At 53.8% G+C, this 13,152-nt stretch overlaps 1 protein-coding gene across 1 annotated transcript in view; it reads left to right on the top strand.

The window, feature by feature from the left end:
* Positions 1 to 13,152, top strand: part of ASTN2 (astrotactin 2) — a 595,119-nt gene that overhangs the window by 373,597 nt on the left and 208,370 nt on the right.

Here is a 13,152-nt window from a genome sequence, read left to right as displayed (position 1 = left end):
TCCTTGATGTGCTGCACAGAGGATGGTGACAGCAGGTGGAACCCGGGGTAACAAGATTGTGGGGTTTGGAGAAAGGGATGGGGATTGTAGAGGCTGAACTAAACTGGCTTAGTGCACTAGAAACCTATGGCAGGCCCATGTGCATAGGACAGGGTCTTCAGCACAAGGAGGGATGGCTGGAGATCGCTGCTAGGAAAGTCAAGTTTGAATAATGCAACATTTCTAGAGAGTGATGCTGACCGACTTGACCATGCCATCCAGCCTGCTAGGCAGCGCTGACAATCTCTCCCTTCATCTTCAAAGCACTGGTTGACCCCAACTGAGCCTCCCAAGCCCACTGCTAAGATGGGCAGGGGTACTGTTGGGAGATGTGTCCCGGCCTCAGCATTTGGATCCACACTAAGATTTCAAACACCAGATTTCAAACACAGCTGGGGGCAGCTGGACCTTGGGGCTTTGGCTCACACCCATGTCTGGCAACCAACCTGGCGTGACGGATGGGGATGCAGAGATTCAGGGGGGGAAGTGATTTGCCCAAGGAAGTCGCCATCAGAGCTGAGATTAGAAATGTGACCTTTAAATTCCCTCCATGCTGAAGGGATTGTGGGGGGTCTAGGGCTTACAATGGGACCCCAACCCCCCAAAGAGAGTTTGGGATTTCCTTCTCTGCACCAAGAGTTTTCTACTGGCTCCAGAGAGCCAGGGCTGAAAGGAGATGGAGTGGAAGTGCTCATGCCACTGCGGATGGAGAGCACTGTGGAGACAGAGATCTCTGGTGAAGAACCAACAGGGGGTTAATGGTGCCTGATACTTAGCAGCTTTCCACAAGTGTGTGTGAGAGTGTGGGTGAGTGTGTACTCCTTCGACTTGTCAGTTTCACTTCCCCACGTCTCCTGGTCCTCCCTCATCCCCACACAGTCTGGAGCCAGCTGGGCCTCCCCTCGCCCCGGTGCCATACCTGGAGCCAGCTGGGCCTCCCCTCGCCCCAGCGCCGTCCTGGAGCCGGCTGGGCCTCCCCTCGCCCCGGCACCGTCCTGGAGCCGGCTGGGCCTCCCCTCGCCCCAGCGCCGTCCTGGAGCCGGCTGGGCCTCGCCCCGGCACCGTCCTGGAGACGGCTGGGCCTCCCCTCGCGCCGGCGCCGTCCTGGTGCCGGCTGGGCCTCCCCTTGCCCCGGCGCCGTCCTGGAGCCGGCTGGGCCTCCCCTCGCCCTGGAGCCGGCTGGGCCTCCCCTCGCCCCGGCGCCGTCCTGGAGCCGGCTGGGCCTCCCCTCGCCCCGGCGCCGTCCTGGAGCCGGCTGGGCCTCCCCTCCCCCTGGCGACATCCTGGAGCCGGCTGGGCCTCCCCTCGCCCTGGAGCCGGCTGGGCCTCCCCTCGCCCTGGAGCCAGCTGGGCCTCCCCTCGCCCCGGCACCGTCCTGGAGCCAGCTGGGCCTCCCGTCGCCCCGGTGCCGTCCTGGAGCCGGCTGGGCCTCCCCTCACCCTTGCGCTGTCCTGGAGCCAGCTGGGCCTCCCCTCGCCCCAGAGCCAGCTGGGCTTCCCCTCGCCCCGGCACTGTCCTGGAGCAGACCGGGCCTGCCCTGGCCCCAGTGCCATCCTGGAGCCGGCCAGGCCTCCCCTGGCACTGATGGAGTTTAGTGGTCCTTAGACTCCACTGAAAGAGAGCTCAGAACAGAGCCCCCATCTCTAGGTGTCAGCGAAGGCCATGCTGTTTCCATGCTCAGCCATTGTTGCCATGTGTGCTGCTGTGGCAGTCTGGCCTTGAGAAGACTGGGGAAGACAGTTGATGCTGTTTCTTCTTCACGAGCCGACCCCCTCGCTTCCCCAGTCCCGCTCCATGTAGGAGCTCATGCATTTTGCAAGTGTCGTTTCTGTCAGGGCTCTGCAGTTGCGTTCTCTCTGCGGACAGCTGCCTGTTTATTTCCCCATTCCTGTGGGCATGTGTCATCCCTGCCATGCCTTTGTGTTCTCAAATCTCATGCTATTAGGGAAGAGGAGCCCAGGTTAGGCTGTCTGGAGGCTTCCTTGGCTGCGGTGCCGAGCGACATCGGCAGTGGGAGAGTGGCAGCGTGATTAGTATTCCACTGCTCGGATCAAAGAGCTGCCAAGACAGAGCCCAAGGCACTTGGCCAGCTCTGATGGACTGAATCATTTTCAGCACCTCACAGCTACGGTGCAGATAACTTTATATCAACGCACTGTAACCCCTGGGGAGAGGAGGAGGCAAGGAGCCTGTGGGGCAGGACTACGGCACCACACCCCCACCCGGGACCTGGTGTGGGTGACAGGAGCAGGAAGGCCCCGGGCAGCTTTCTGCTTCCTTTGATCCAAATGGTCAGGGTAACGTCTCTCTTGCTGCAAAGCACCCCATGGGCTGGCCCTTCCAAACCGGTGTATGCTATTGAGTTTGCAGCCTTTGCAACTGCAGAGCCATTGGCCCTTGGCACCTGCCGCCATGCACCATGCACTGATGCAGATCTAGCTGTCCAACCCACGCACCCCCTTTTAGGGGTCAGTCTCAGGCCATCTCAAGTGTGCAGCCCTGAGCGCCTCCCTGGGACCGGTTCTCCTTTCGTAGCAGGTGATGGACGCACAACCAGGCAATCTGTTTGAAGCCAGAGGATTGTGTGTGTACACACACCCACGCAGCGCCGCATGAGCTGGGAAGCAGCCCTGGCAGGCGAGGATACTCTCCCTTTCTGGCGCGCTCATGATTTACCTTCCTGAAATACCTCAATTTAAATGCTAATTTCCCCAGAACTGAGGGGGGTAAAGCAGCTATTGAATACTGTTGGGCTGTTTCTTAATGGAGCTAAAACACTGGCACGTATTCTTAATGTGCCAGGGAGGGGCAGGGAATGGAGTGCAGGCAGAGTTCTTCTCTCGGCTGACAGCATCCGGGGTGAGTGACTGACTGAATCTCCTGTCACTTCTGCCTCCCCTCCCGCCAAGTGTTTAGCGCTGGAGCCCCAGACTAGAACGGGAACAGATGTTCCTGTTTCCTTCATTCAGTGTCAGTGTGCTTCCCAGCCACTCTGCCCCCGTGCCGGGACACCTGGGCATCAGTCTGTCTGCCTCATAGCATCACGCGGGATGGAGCTTCCCCATGATGCTCTGCTTTGGCCCTGATGTGGGCAGCTCCTGGAAAGGCCCTTTCCTTGCCTTGGCACATCGGCCCAGGAATAAAACCTGCCTCTGCCCCATATGCTGATTGCCCCTGAAATGAGACACATTTCCAAGAAGCTATGTCAGATCTGATCTCTCTCACCACCCCTCACTCCCTCTCTCTCTATTTCCATTGAGCCCCGAGCGTTCTGCTCTCCTCAAGAGAAGGAGGGTTTTCTTCCCTTTCCTGTACAAACCAAATGGTATCATCTTGCCGCCAGAGGCTGTCATGTTGGCCCTCTGATCTAATGCAGTGCACCATCTGCGTGCTCCGCTTCCTACCACAGGAGCCGGGCGGGAGCTGGCTTGCAGTGGAAAACACCTCATGCCTTGGAGCAAGGGCATCTCCAGCCGGCAGCTGAGGGATTGCAAAGCTCAGGGCTCATAGCTCACTGTCCTTCAAGGCAGCGTGCCAGCCCGGACAATGGGCTGCCACTGCACAGCAACCGGCTGGAGTCCTCATTCTCTCCAGGGAGCGGGCTCTCTGCTCTGCTAACCCGCAGGGTCCTCTCTGTCCCACATGGGGCATTGAGCTGTCTCTGGACTTCTGCTCCCCAGAGTCTTCTAACTCCTTGCCCTTCTTACTCCCACGTCGGTCTGTCTATCCCCTTGTCCCACACTGGCTCTGTCCAGCCCACTCACTCCGGTGGTTTGGCACGTTCAGCTGGGCTCTCTCCAACTAGCCCCAGCCCCAGTGTCAGAAGCCCGGACCTTTCCAAACTGCGTGTAACCGACTGCAGTAAGGGACACCAAAACCTTGGGCCAAATCCATCTCTGGTGTAACTCTAGCAAATCACAGCTCTCCTTGGAATAGGAGAACGTGAAGCTGGCTTCCTTCACCTTTCGCCAGGGTTAATGAGCCTTCTGGGTTACTCCTATCTTCTGTGCCCATGGCTCTGCTGGACCATGAGACACTGCAGATACTCAGGCTCTTGGGCTTAGCAAGTTAGGGAGCTAGAGGGGACTGAAGATTGTGAAGGACACTGTGAAAACTGATTAGTCTCTTCTTTTTACCCTGTCTCATTATACAGGAACAGGGACTCACTCAAATTTAATGACCAGTAAATTCAGAATAAGTAATGCTACTTCACGCTGCACATAATCAGCCTGTGCAATTCACTGGTGCAGGAGGACAGCGAATCAAATTCTGGGGTTAAATTTACCCTCTCCAAAGTGACTGTAAAAATAGGACTCCCTGTTTACTGTCTCCAAGTGCCTCTAGATCCGTTGTGCCCTGTTTACAAGTAAAAAGAGATTTCCAGCCCTACAGCCTCAAGCAGGGATTGAAAGAAAAGTGGGCTCTTCTGAGCTTGCACAGTGGTAAAGATCCTGCCACTGAAAGTTACTTAAAAATTCAGATGATGCCTAGGCCAGGCTAGAATGTGGCTCACTCTCCCTAAGCTAAGAGGAACCAGAGCATCACTCTACTCTTGTCATTCCACTCAGCGTGTCAGATTGGTACAGCAGCTCTGTGGCGTGAAAAGGTGCCATTTTCACGGCGTTTCCTGGACATGACCACTCTGGCTGATAATTTGATTCTCATTAGTAGCTGCGCCAGCTAAGATAAGGGTAATTAAATCTTATCCTTTGGGGCATCAGCTAATGCACTATGCACAGATGCACTGGAGCGGGGTGGAGGGGAATGATGGCTGCTGTCCTCTGAAGTATCCCCTGCCAACCACTGCTGGAGGCAGGATACCCACAGGCTGGCCTGATGGTCTGATCTAGCCCTGGAAATCCTGTGAGAAGCAAATGGGTTCATAATGAGGATGTCAGGAGAAAGTCTCAGTTCCCAAGAATGAGGGAAGAAGTGACAGTGCCCATCAGACCCCAAAAAAGGGTTTCTCAGCAGAATATTTTCCGAGTGGAAAATGATATTAGCGTGAGGCTCTGGCTGTCTTTAAATGTAAATCCACCCTCAGTTATATCCAGCTTGGGCCATGGTACATCAGGCCTGTTGTTCAAACATCTGCACAGGATACCTCATGTTGTAACAGAATTGCACCTTGAGACGATGCATGATGGATGTAGCCCTGCCCATGACTACCTCTCACAAGCTTGTGTCATCATATCTGCTCCAAAAGCGCACACCTGGGGCTTTACTCCATCTCCCTAGTAGGGTAGTGAGGAGGGCAGGGGGCAGAGAGGAGTGAGTGGCGGGGCAGCCCCGCTCAACAGCTATGGGGCGGGACAGCCGCTGAAGAGCTGATGGGGGTGCAGGGGCAGCTGCTGAACAGCTGATTGGCAGCCAGCCCAGTGTGTGCTGAGCACCCCCTCTTTTTTCTCCATGTGCCCCTGAGTACCCCCAAGGAGATGATGGCTATGCTCCTCCCTCACACCAAAGCCAACCAACAGCTCACCCAAGCCCCTCACCCACTGCCCTTCCTGGCCACTCCCCACCACCCCTGGCTCAGTGCTCCACTCCCGTCCTGGGCCCTGGCTCTGCCCAGTACCTGCTGCCCAGCAGCTCCCCTTAGCCTCCCCTCACTCCCATGGCGTGGGCCAAATTTGAGGGAGCAGTGTTGCGACCTGGTGCGTGGGGTCACCATACCACTCAGGTTTGGCCTGTTGCAACACCACCTACCCAAATCCGGTGGTTTGGGGCCCTGTGCAAGTGCACTGCGAGCACGTTGGTTAATCCGGGCCTTGTTGTGAGGACGAATGAGTTAATTCAAAGTCCACCACTTTGAGGAGCTACAGCGCTATTATTACTAGAACTGAGTATTAACCATCTGCTCTGAAAAACAGAAGCATTAGGGATCGAAGTAATGGGGGGGGGTAATGTTCTGTTGTGGGGTGTTCATAGACGGCAGATATTCTGGACTCCGCATGGATCTAATTGGAGCCAAGTTTGTTCCACAGTTGGTAGAAACCGTGGAGTTGCTCACTCACAAACATACACGGTCACAGACACACACGTGCACTACCCGATGCAGATACACATATTCCCACGCCCGCCCGCATACAGATGCCCATGAAAACACATGCATGTGTATATGCATGTAAACACCCATGTACATCATGACACAGATGCCAGCAGACACACACACTCTGTCCCTCACCTAGACGTATGTGCACACGCTTTTCCGCCTGCACCGCTGGTAATTTGGTGTCTTTGAATCCCTCCTGAATCCTTTCCTCCCCTCTCTGATGTTTCTGTTCCTTGCACAGAGTTCAGCAGGGCTTCATGTGGGGGCTTTGATCAGTGCTTCTTAAGAGCACAAAAGCCGGGCGGAAACTCTTTCTTATGCATTTACTTGAGCAGAAGCAATACGGTTATCATAACGGATAGATGAAAAGGAGCGACAGCCCTCTGCTGGCTAAAACCTTAATCTACAGCTCTGGCCACTCCAAACCAAATTCCAGGGGACTTGAAGGGGAGGAGAAAAGAGAAGAGATTTTCATGGTCATTCTCCTTCGTCCCCAACTCTCTCTCCTCTTGCCTGTAAGAGCAGATATCAGCTCGGTCCTGGGCCCACTCCCAAGAAAAGATCATCTAATTAATTGTCCGTGGAGAAAATATCTTTGAAAAGAGGAACAAAGAAGACCTGGGGAACTATAGACCAGGCAATTTAATGTCAATACCTGGGAAGATAGGGGGAGAAATTATTAACCAATCAATTTTTGGATGATTATAGGGTGATAAGTAATAGCCAGCATGGATTTGTCAAGAATAAATCATGCCAAACCAACCTCATTTCTTTCTCTGACAGGGTTACTGACCTAGTGGGTAGGGGGGAATCAGTAGATGTGATCTATCTTGATTTTAGTAAGGCTTCTGACACAGTGCCTCACAACATGCTCATATACCTGGGAAATGTGGGCTAGATGAAATTACTAGAAGGTGGGTGTACAACTAGTGGAAGGACCTTTTTCAAAGAGTAGTTATCAATGGTTCACTGTCAAACTGGGAGGATGTATCTAGTGGAGTCCTGCAGGGGTCCGTCCTGGGTGCTGGACTATTCAATATTTTCATTCATGACTTGGATAATGGAGTAGAGGGTACCTTATAAAATTTAAAGATGGGACCAAGCGGGGAGGGGTAGAAAGCACTTTGGAGGACATTACTGGAATTCAAAACAACACTGGCAAATGATAGAACTGATCTGAAATCAACAACATGAAATTTAATAAAGACAAGTACAAAGTACTTCACTTAAGAAAGAAAAATCAAAGGCACAGCTACACAACGGGGAATAATCGGCTACGTGGTAGTATGGCTGAAAAGGATCTGGGGGTTACAGTGGATCACAAATTGAATATGAGTCAACAATGTGCGGCGGTTGCGAAAAGGCTCATATTGTGAGGTGTATAAACAGGTGTGTCGCATGTAAGACATAAGAGGCAATTGTCCCATTCTACTAGCATTGGCAAGGCCTCAGCTGGAGTCCTGTCCGCAGTTCTGGGTGCCACACTTTAAGAAAGATGTGGAGAAATGGGAGAGAGTCCAGAGGATAGCAATAACAATGATAAAAGGGTTAGAAAACCTGACCTATGAGGAAAGGTTAAAACAGCTGGGTGTGGTTTTAGTCTTGAGAAAAGAAGACCGAGGGGGGCCTGGTAAGTCTTCACTATGTTAAGAGCTGTTATAAAGAGGACGGTGATCAATGGTTCTGCATGTTCACTGAAGGAAGGATAATAAATCCTTAATCTGCAGGCTTAATCTGCTTGCAAGGGAGACTTAGTTTAGATATTTGGAAAAACCTTCTAACTATAAATTCTGCAGTAGGCTTCCCAGGTACGTTGTGGAATCCCCGTCCTTGGAGGTTTTTAAGAACAGGTTAGACAAACGTCTGTCAGGGATGATCTAGGTTTACTTGGTTCTGCCTCAGCAAGGGGGGCTGGACTTAATGACTTCTTGAGCCTACTGCCAGCCCTACAATTCTGTGATGGAGGCCCAGGCTGCTCTTTTGCCTTGCCCTGTTGCTCTTCTTCTAAATTGCTGTGTCTGGTATGCATTTGAGTTTGAGGACCGGGCACGCAATAGTGGCACAGGCAGGGTTTGTGCCGAAGACGGAGCTGAGGGCAGAGAGGAGGGAGAGTTACAGAAAAGCTAGCAAAGAATGTATCATCAAAACTGCCCACTTAGACACACAGCAGCCAGATGTAGCCATGCATTGCGGCCATTCGCGCCACCGTGCACGGGCACAACAACATCAATGCACAATCCACACACCACAGACACACACACCTTCCCTTACAACCACAAGCACCAATGCAGCTGGACCTGCTTTTCTTTAGCTCCTTGCTTACAGGACAAAACCTGCATTACAGACCAAAGCTCTTCAGTGAAAATCTTTTTATAGATCCCCTGCCTCAGCTAGAAACCATTGCGTTCAGATTACCCTCTCCAAGTTGCCTCTGCTTTCTTCTTCTCTCTCCCCAGGTGCTGCCCTGGCACACAGGTTGCCACCCCGTTCCAACCCAGCGGTTGTTTTGCCAAAATCCTACTCTTACACCAAATAAGTTGGTGTTGTGCCCAGATCCTCTGGCTGCATCTGTGTAACCCTCCACGTGTGCTCTGTATAATTACATGGTGTGTGTAGTGCACAAATAGTTGTCACTGGAAGTGCAATACGCATGCAGAGTGACATCAGTATTTGCCCAGTTGCCATACATGTATCTGAGTCATGAATAAGGGATGATCATCCTCCGTTATACAGCTTTGCACAGTTAACTAGGTGCATTTTGTAGGGAAGGCTGTGGGGGGAGTCATTTTCCTTTATTTGTGTTTCCTCTGGTGCTGGAGGCGGGACACCAGATTTATGTGGACCAGAGCTCACATCTGGTATGGCAAAGCCTGTGCCACTCTCGGTATTTAATGCACCTAGGCTAGCACATTACCCAGACATGCATGGCCCCCTCGGTACACTCGCTGCTGCCAGGGGAGAGCTGATTTTCTGAACACATGAGGCAGCTCATGCCACAGACTTTCCTCTGCTAGCCAAGAGGGCAGAGAACTCTGTGTCTCCCATGCTGAGCTCGCTGTCAGCGAAAGGAGTGGGAGAGGCAGCCAGCATTAAACCAGAGTCAATGGAGAATGAAACAGGCCGCACATGGGGAGATAAAACGCTCAGCTCCGGAAGGTGTTTGCAAGGCAGCCTTTCCATGAGCAATGACCAAATCCATTTAGATGTTGCTCTTCCACGGCTCAGCTTTCAACAAGTGTTTCTCTTGCCCGGGAGTTTGGTTCCCTTGCAGAGGTGCTCATGGGGGCTGAGCAGCCCCATCATCACCAATAATCCTCAGCCCCAGTGGTGTGATGGCTAGTCATGGGTACAAACAAACCAGAGCCTAAGCCGCTGCAAATGGCCTTCAGTGCAGCTGCACTAGGAAAGGGCCTGGCCCAACACTGTTATTTCATGGTGCTGTGTGGTTTCAGCTGTCTTGGAAATTAGCTTCATTGTGGCATGGTTTCCCTCCATGCTGAGGCTGTACTTGCATGCTGGAAAGAAAGCTGAATAAATTGATCGTCTCTCTCTAGGCCCGCAACCTCTCTCCCTCCCCTGTCTCTACCCATCCACCCAGGCTTGAGGCTGATGCAGTAATTGCTAACCCGTTTGCACTGCTAAGACGGGGAAAGGCTGAGAACGGCAAATCACCCCTTAGCCACCCGGGATCAGGAGCGGAGTGTGGTCAATATTAGATCTGCGTGTGAGTGACAGGAAAAGAGAGATCTCTCCCGCCCCCCCAACCAGTAAAACCTCGTTGTTGCTTGAAGCGAAACCTCTGAGATGCAATAAGGTGCTGGGTCCTTTGTTGAACAGGACGCAAGGCGGCTGAGAACACAAGCAGCTGTTAAATCTACAGCCAGACCCCAGTTCCTGTCGCCGTCGTGCAATACCCTTTATTATCCTGACTCTTGCCCTGCACTTCACTGGCTCTGTCCCCCAGCCCTCACCGTTGGGTCCAGGTTGGCAGGACAGCTCAGCTCCCATCTTGGCACCCAAGTTTTCAGTTTCCCAGGGCGTGCACTTTGGGAGCTGAGCTGCATTGACAATCTGGTCCCGGTTATGGCTCCCAAAGAACCCAGCCCCTGGGTTTCCCAGAAAGCCCCGTGGTGTTTGTCACCACAGCAGCATGCCTTGTCTGTTTTCAGCGGGCAGCATGTGCTTTCCAGTAACATCCATCAGCCAGGAATATAAACGTCACTCGTCACAGCCGTAGCTTTCCAGAGGCCTGAGCAAGCCAGCAAGGGCAGAGTCAGCAGTAGCCAGGCTCGCTATCTGCACCAGCCCTTAAAAATCCCCAACAATGATTGAGAGCTTTCCCAGCCCCCTCCTCCTGCCCTTTGCCATGAAGACTTGTCCTCTCTGTCTGCAGGGAGCATAGACCTCAGGGCTAAGAGATCGATTTGTGTAGCTCAGCTCTGCCATGAGATACTTGAAGCCCTTGGAGCCAAGTGGGGGATAAAGGAGGCAGAGTATGGGTCCTGGGTGCAGAGAGCGGGCTGGGCTTCCTCCCTCGCCTTGCACTAATGGGCTCGTGACTGCCTCCTCTCCGCACTCCATGGAGTTGCAGTTGGCTCTCCTTTCCTGCCCTGCACAGATCAACATGAGTGTATTTGGTGGAGCATCTTTCATATCAGCGGTCTCTCCCGAAGCGCTTTGCGGAGTTCAGTAAGGGAAAACAGCAGAAGGGGAGAAGGGGCACAGACGTGGAGACTAGGGAGGGACCCCCCATTCTTTGGCTGAGACTGGGAACGGACTGGGGAGCTGCTGGAGTGGGGAGGCCAGAGGGCTGATTCCTTCAGGAACGAGGTTTTGCCTCGGGTGAAACAGCATGGGGGGAGGGAGAGCAGGTTTGGGGAGGTTAGCAGGGAGGGGAGCAGGTAAAGAAGGCCCATGTTGCAGACTGGACCAAATCCAAGAGGAAATTAAAGGTGAATTGGCTGGTTTGGATGGGAACCCCGATTGGACCAGGGTCAAGTGGGGCTTTTTGGAGGGACCTAGGGATGTAAGAGAGTCGGGTCTTGTGGTATGTTGGATCAGCACCAGCAGGGGGAGCTGTGGTGCCTGGGTTGTTCAGGATCTTGATTACAGCCGTCCAGGTTGTCAGTTCGAGTCTCACTAGCTCTTCCCCTGGAACATCCCCTCCGATGCGGTCGGTCGTGGTGGTGGCCACACCATGCCCTTGTGCACCGCTGGCCAGGAAAACTGATGTGCCTTTGCCACGGCAGCCCACTGAGCCTTTGGCTTTGGTCCTGTGGGAGTGTGGAGAGCTGTGGACATGCCATCGAGAGGGGGAAGGGATGGCCGCTTTGGGGAGTTGGGCGAACTTAGAGCTGGAGGGGGTGCCATGGAAAATAAAGAGAAGGGTGAGGGACAAGAGTCAAAGGTGCTGCTAAGTGAATCTGCCCTGAGGCTCCAAGGGCTGCATCTGTTCCATTTTGTTATCCCCTCTGTTGCTCCAACAAGGGCTCTGTCTCTCACGCATGAGAACCCTCAGGGGACCAGCATCAGAGGCAGTGGTGTTGCACCAGGGATGAATTTGCTCTTTGTGACCATCGAGGAGAGGTGGATAATGGAAGGTGGCCAACCCTGGGGAGTTGCCCCATTGCCTGTGTCCCGGTCTGACACCTTACACCGCTGAGGCACAGCTAAACCGCCAGAGCGGAAGCAGCGAATGCATCCCCGGGCCTGACAGGCAGACTCTTCTATCATCGCCACTGCCAGGAAGCTAAGAGGGATAACAATGAAGCAGCCCCCAGGGGAACTAATTAGTGACTCACCTTCCTTAGAGGGAAACGTGGGATTGAAACTGAATGGCAGCACATGCGAGAGAGTCGGATCTCAAAGCTGTCTCCATCCGCCGGGATTCATCTGCGGGCGTTCCAGGACATGGCTGACAGCAACTGTCGCTCCAGGCAGAGGCTCTCTGAACTCTCCTCTGCCGCCTGCAAGCACCAAACCTGCTTCTTACCGCTGAGAGGTGCAAAAACAATGCTAAGTCTGTGGGCATCTGGCCTAGAGTGCTGAGATCCCCGGGCCTGCAGAATAATAATGCCTGGCTGTCCTGTAGCATTTTCATCTGTAGATCTCAGAGGGCTTTACCAAGGAAGTCAGTATCATTATCTTCATTTTACAGAGGGGGAAACTGAGGCACAGAGAGGGAAACGACTTGCCTATCGTCACCCAGCAGGCCAGTGACAGAGCTGGGATTAGACCCCAACTCTCTTGAGTCCTGTACAAGTGACCCATCCAGTAGGCCACACTACGTCCACTAAGAGGGAGGGGTGGAACCTGGTTTGTAGCACTCCCTAGTGACCCCTGCAGTGTGGGGCTTCGGAGGATGGAAATGGGGAGGCATTTAGGGGAGAGGTGGACACTTTTATCTGCTCTTCAGTAAGCCATCAGGAGCTGTGGTGTTCAGCTTGGCACAGAGGGGATGGGGCAGGTCCAGGGACCTAAAACCATGGTATTATGACAAAAAGCCTCATGCAAACTTTGTGCTGGTGACAGGTGCTGGCTTGACCCCGTCGCTACGTTAAACTCATGTGCACTCCCACCCAGAAAGCATGGCTAGTGCCTCCTTAGCACACACTAAAGTGCTTCACGATTCAACCGGGACTCACCCGCAAGCCCCATTGGGTCCCTGTTAATTGCCCCATGGCGACGTGTCTTAGCAGCACTGCCTCTGGGGCAAAAGGGGCAACAGCAGCGCCCTCTGAGGAACGTGCCGTGGCCAGCTGAAGTCTGGGCTGTCGGCCGAGTGTTGCGGTCCCTGGTTGGGGTGGGGCGGCTGTGGGCTCCAGAGGAGAGTGGCTCCCCAGGGGGACAGGACGAGGTGAGGAATGAAAACCCCGTCACACGCTGTAGGTTGGATCTCGGGGATTCAGTTCCGTCCGCAGATCCGTGCCCCATGGGACTTCAGTGGGAGCAACAGCCACAACGCGCCCACACCCCATCCATCCCTGGGTGCGTGCCTGTCTCCCACAGAGCCCTGCCGCCAGCCGCTCAGCCTCGCCGCCAGGAGGTCCCCTGCATCGTTG

This window comes from Eretmochelys imbricata, chromosome 16 (assembly GCF_965152235.1).
Source record: "Eretmochelys imbricata isolate rEreImb1 chromosome 16, rEreImb1.hap1, whole genome shotgun sequence".
Classification (NCBI taxonomy): Eukaryota; Metazoa; Chordata; order Testudines; family Cheloniidae; genus Eretmochelys; species Eretmochelys imbricata.
This window is presented reverse-complemented; position numbering and strand designations above follow the sequence as displayed.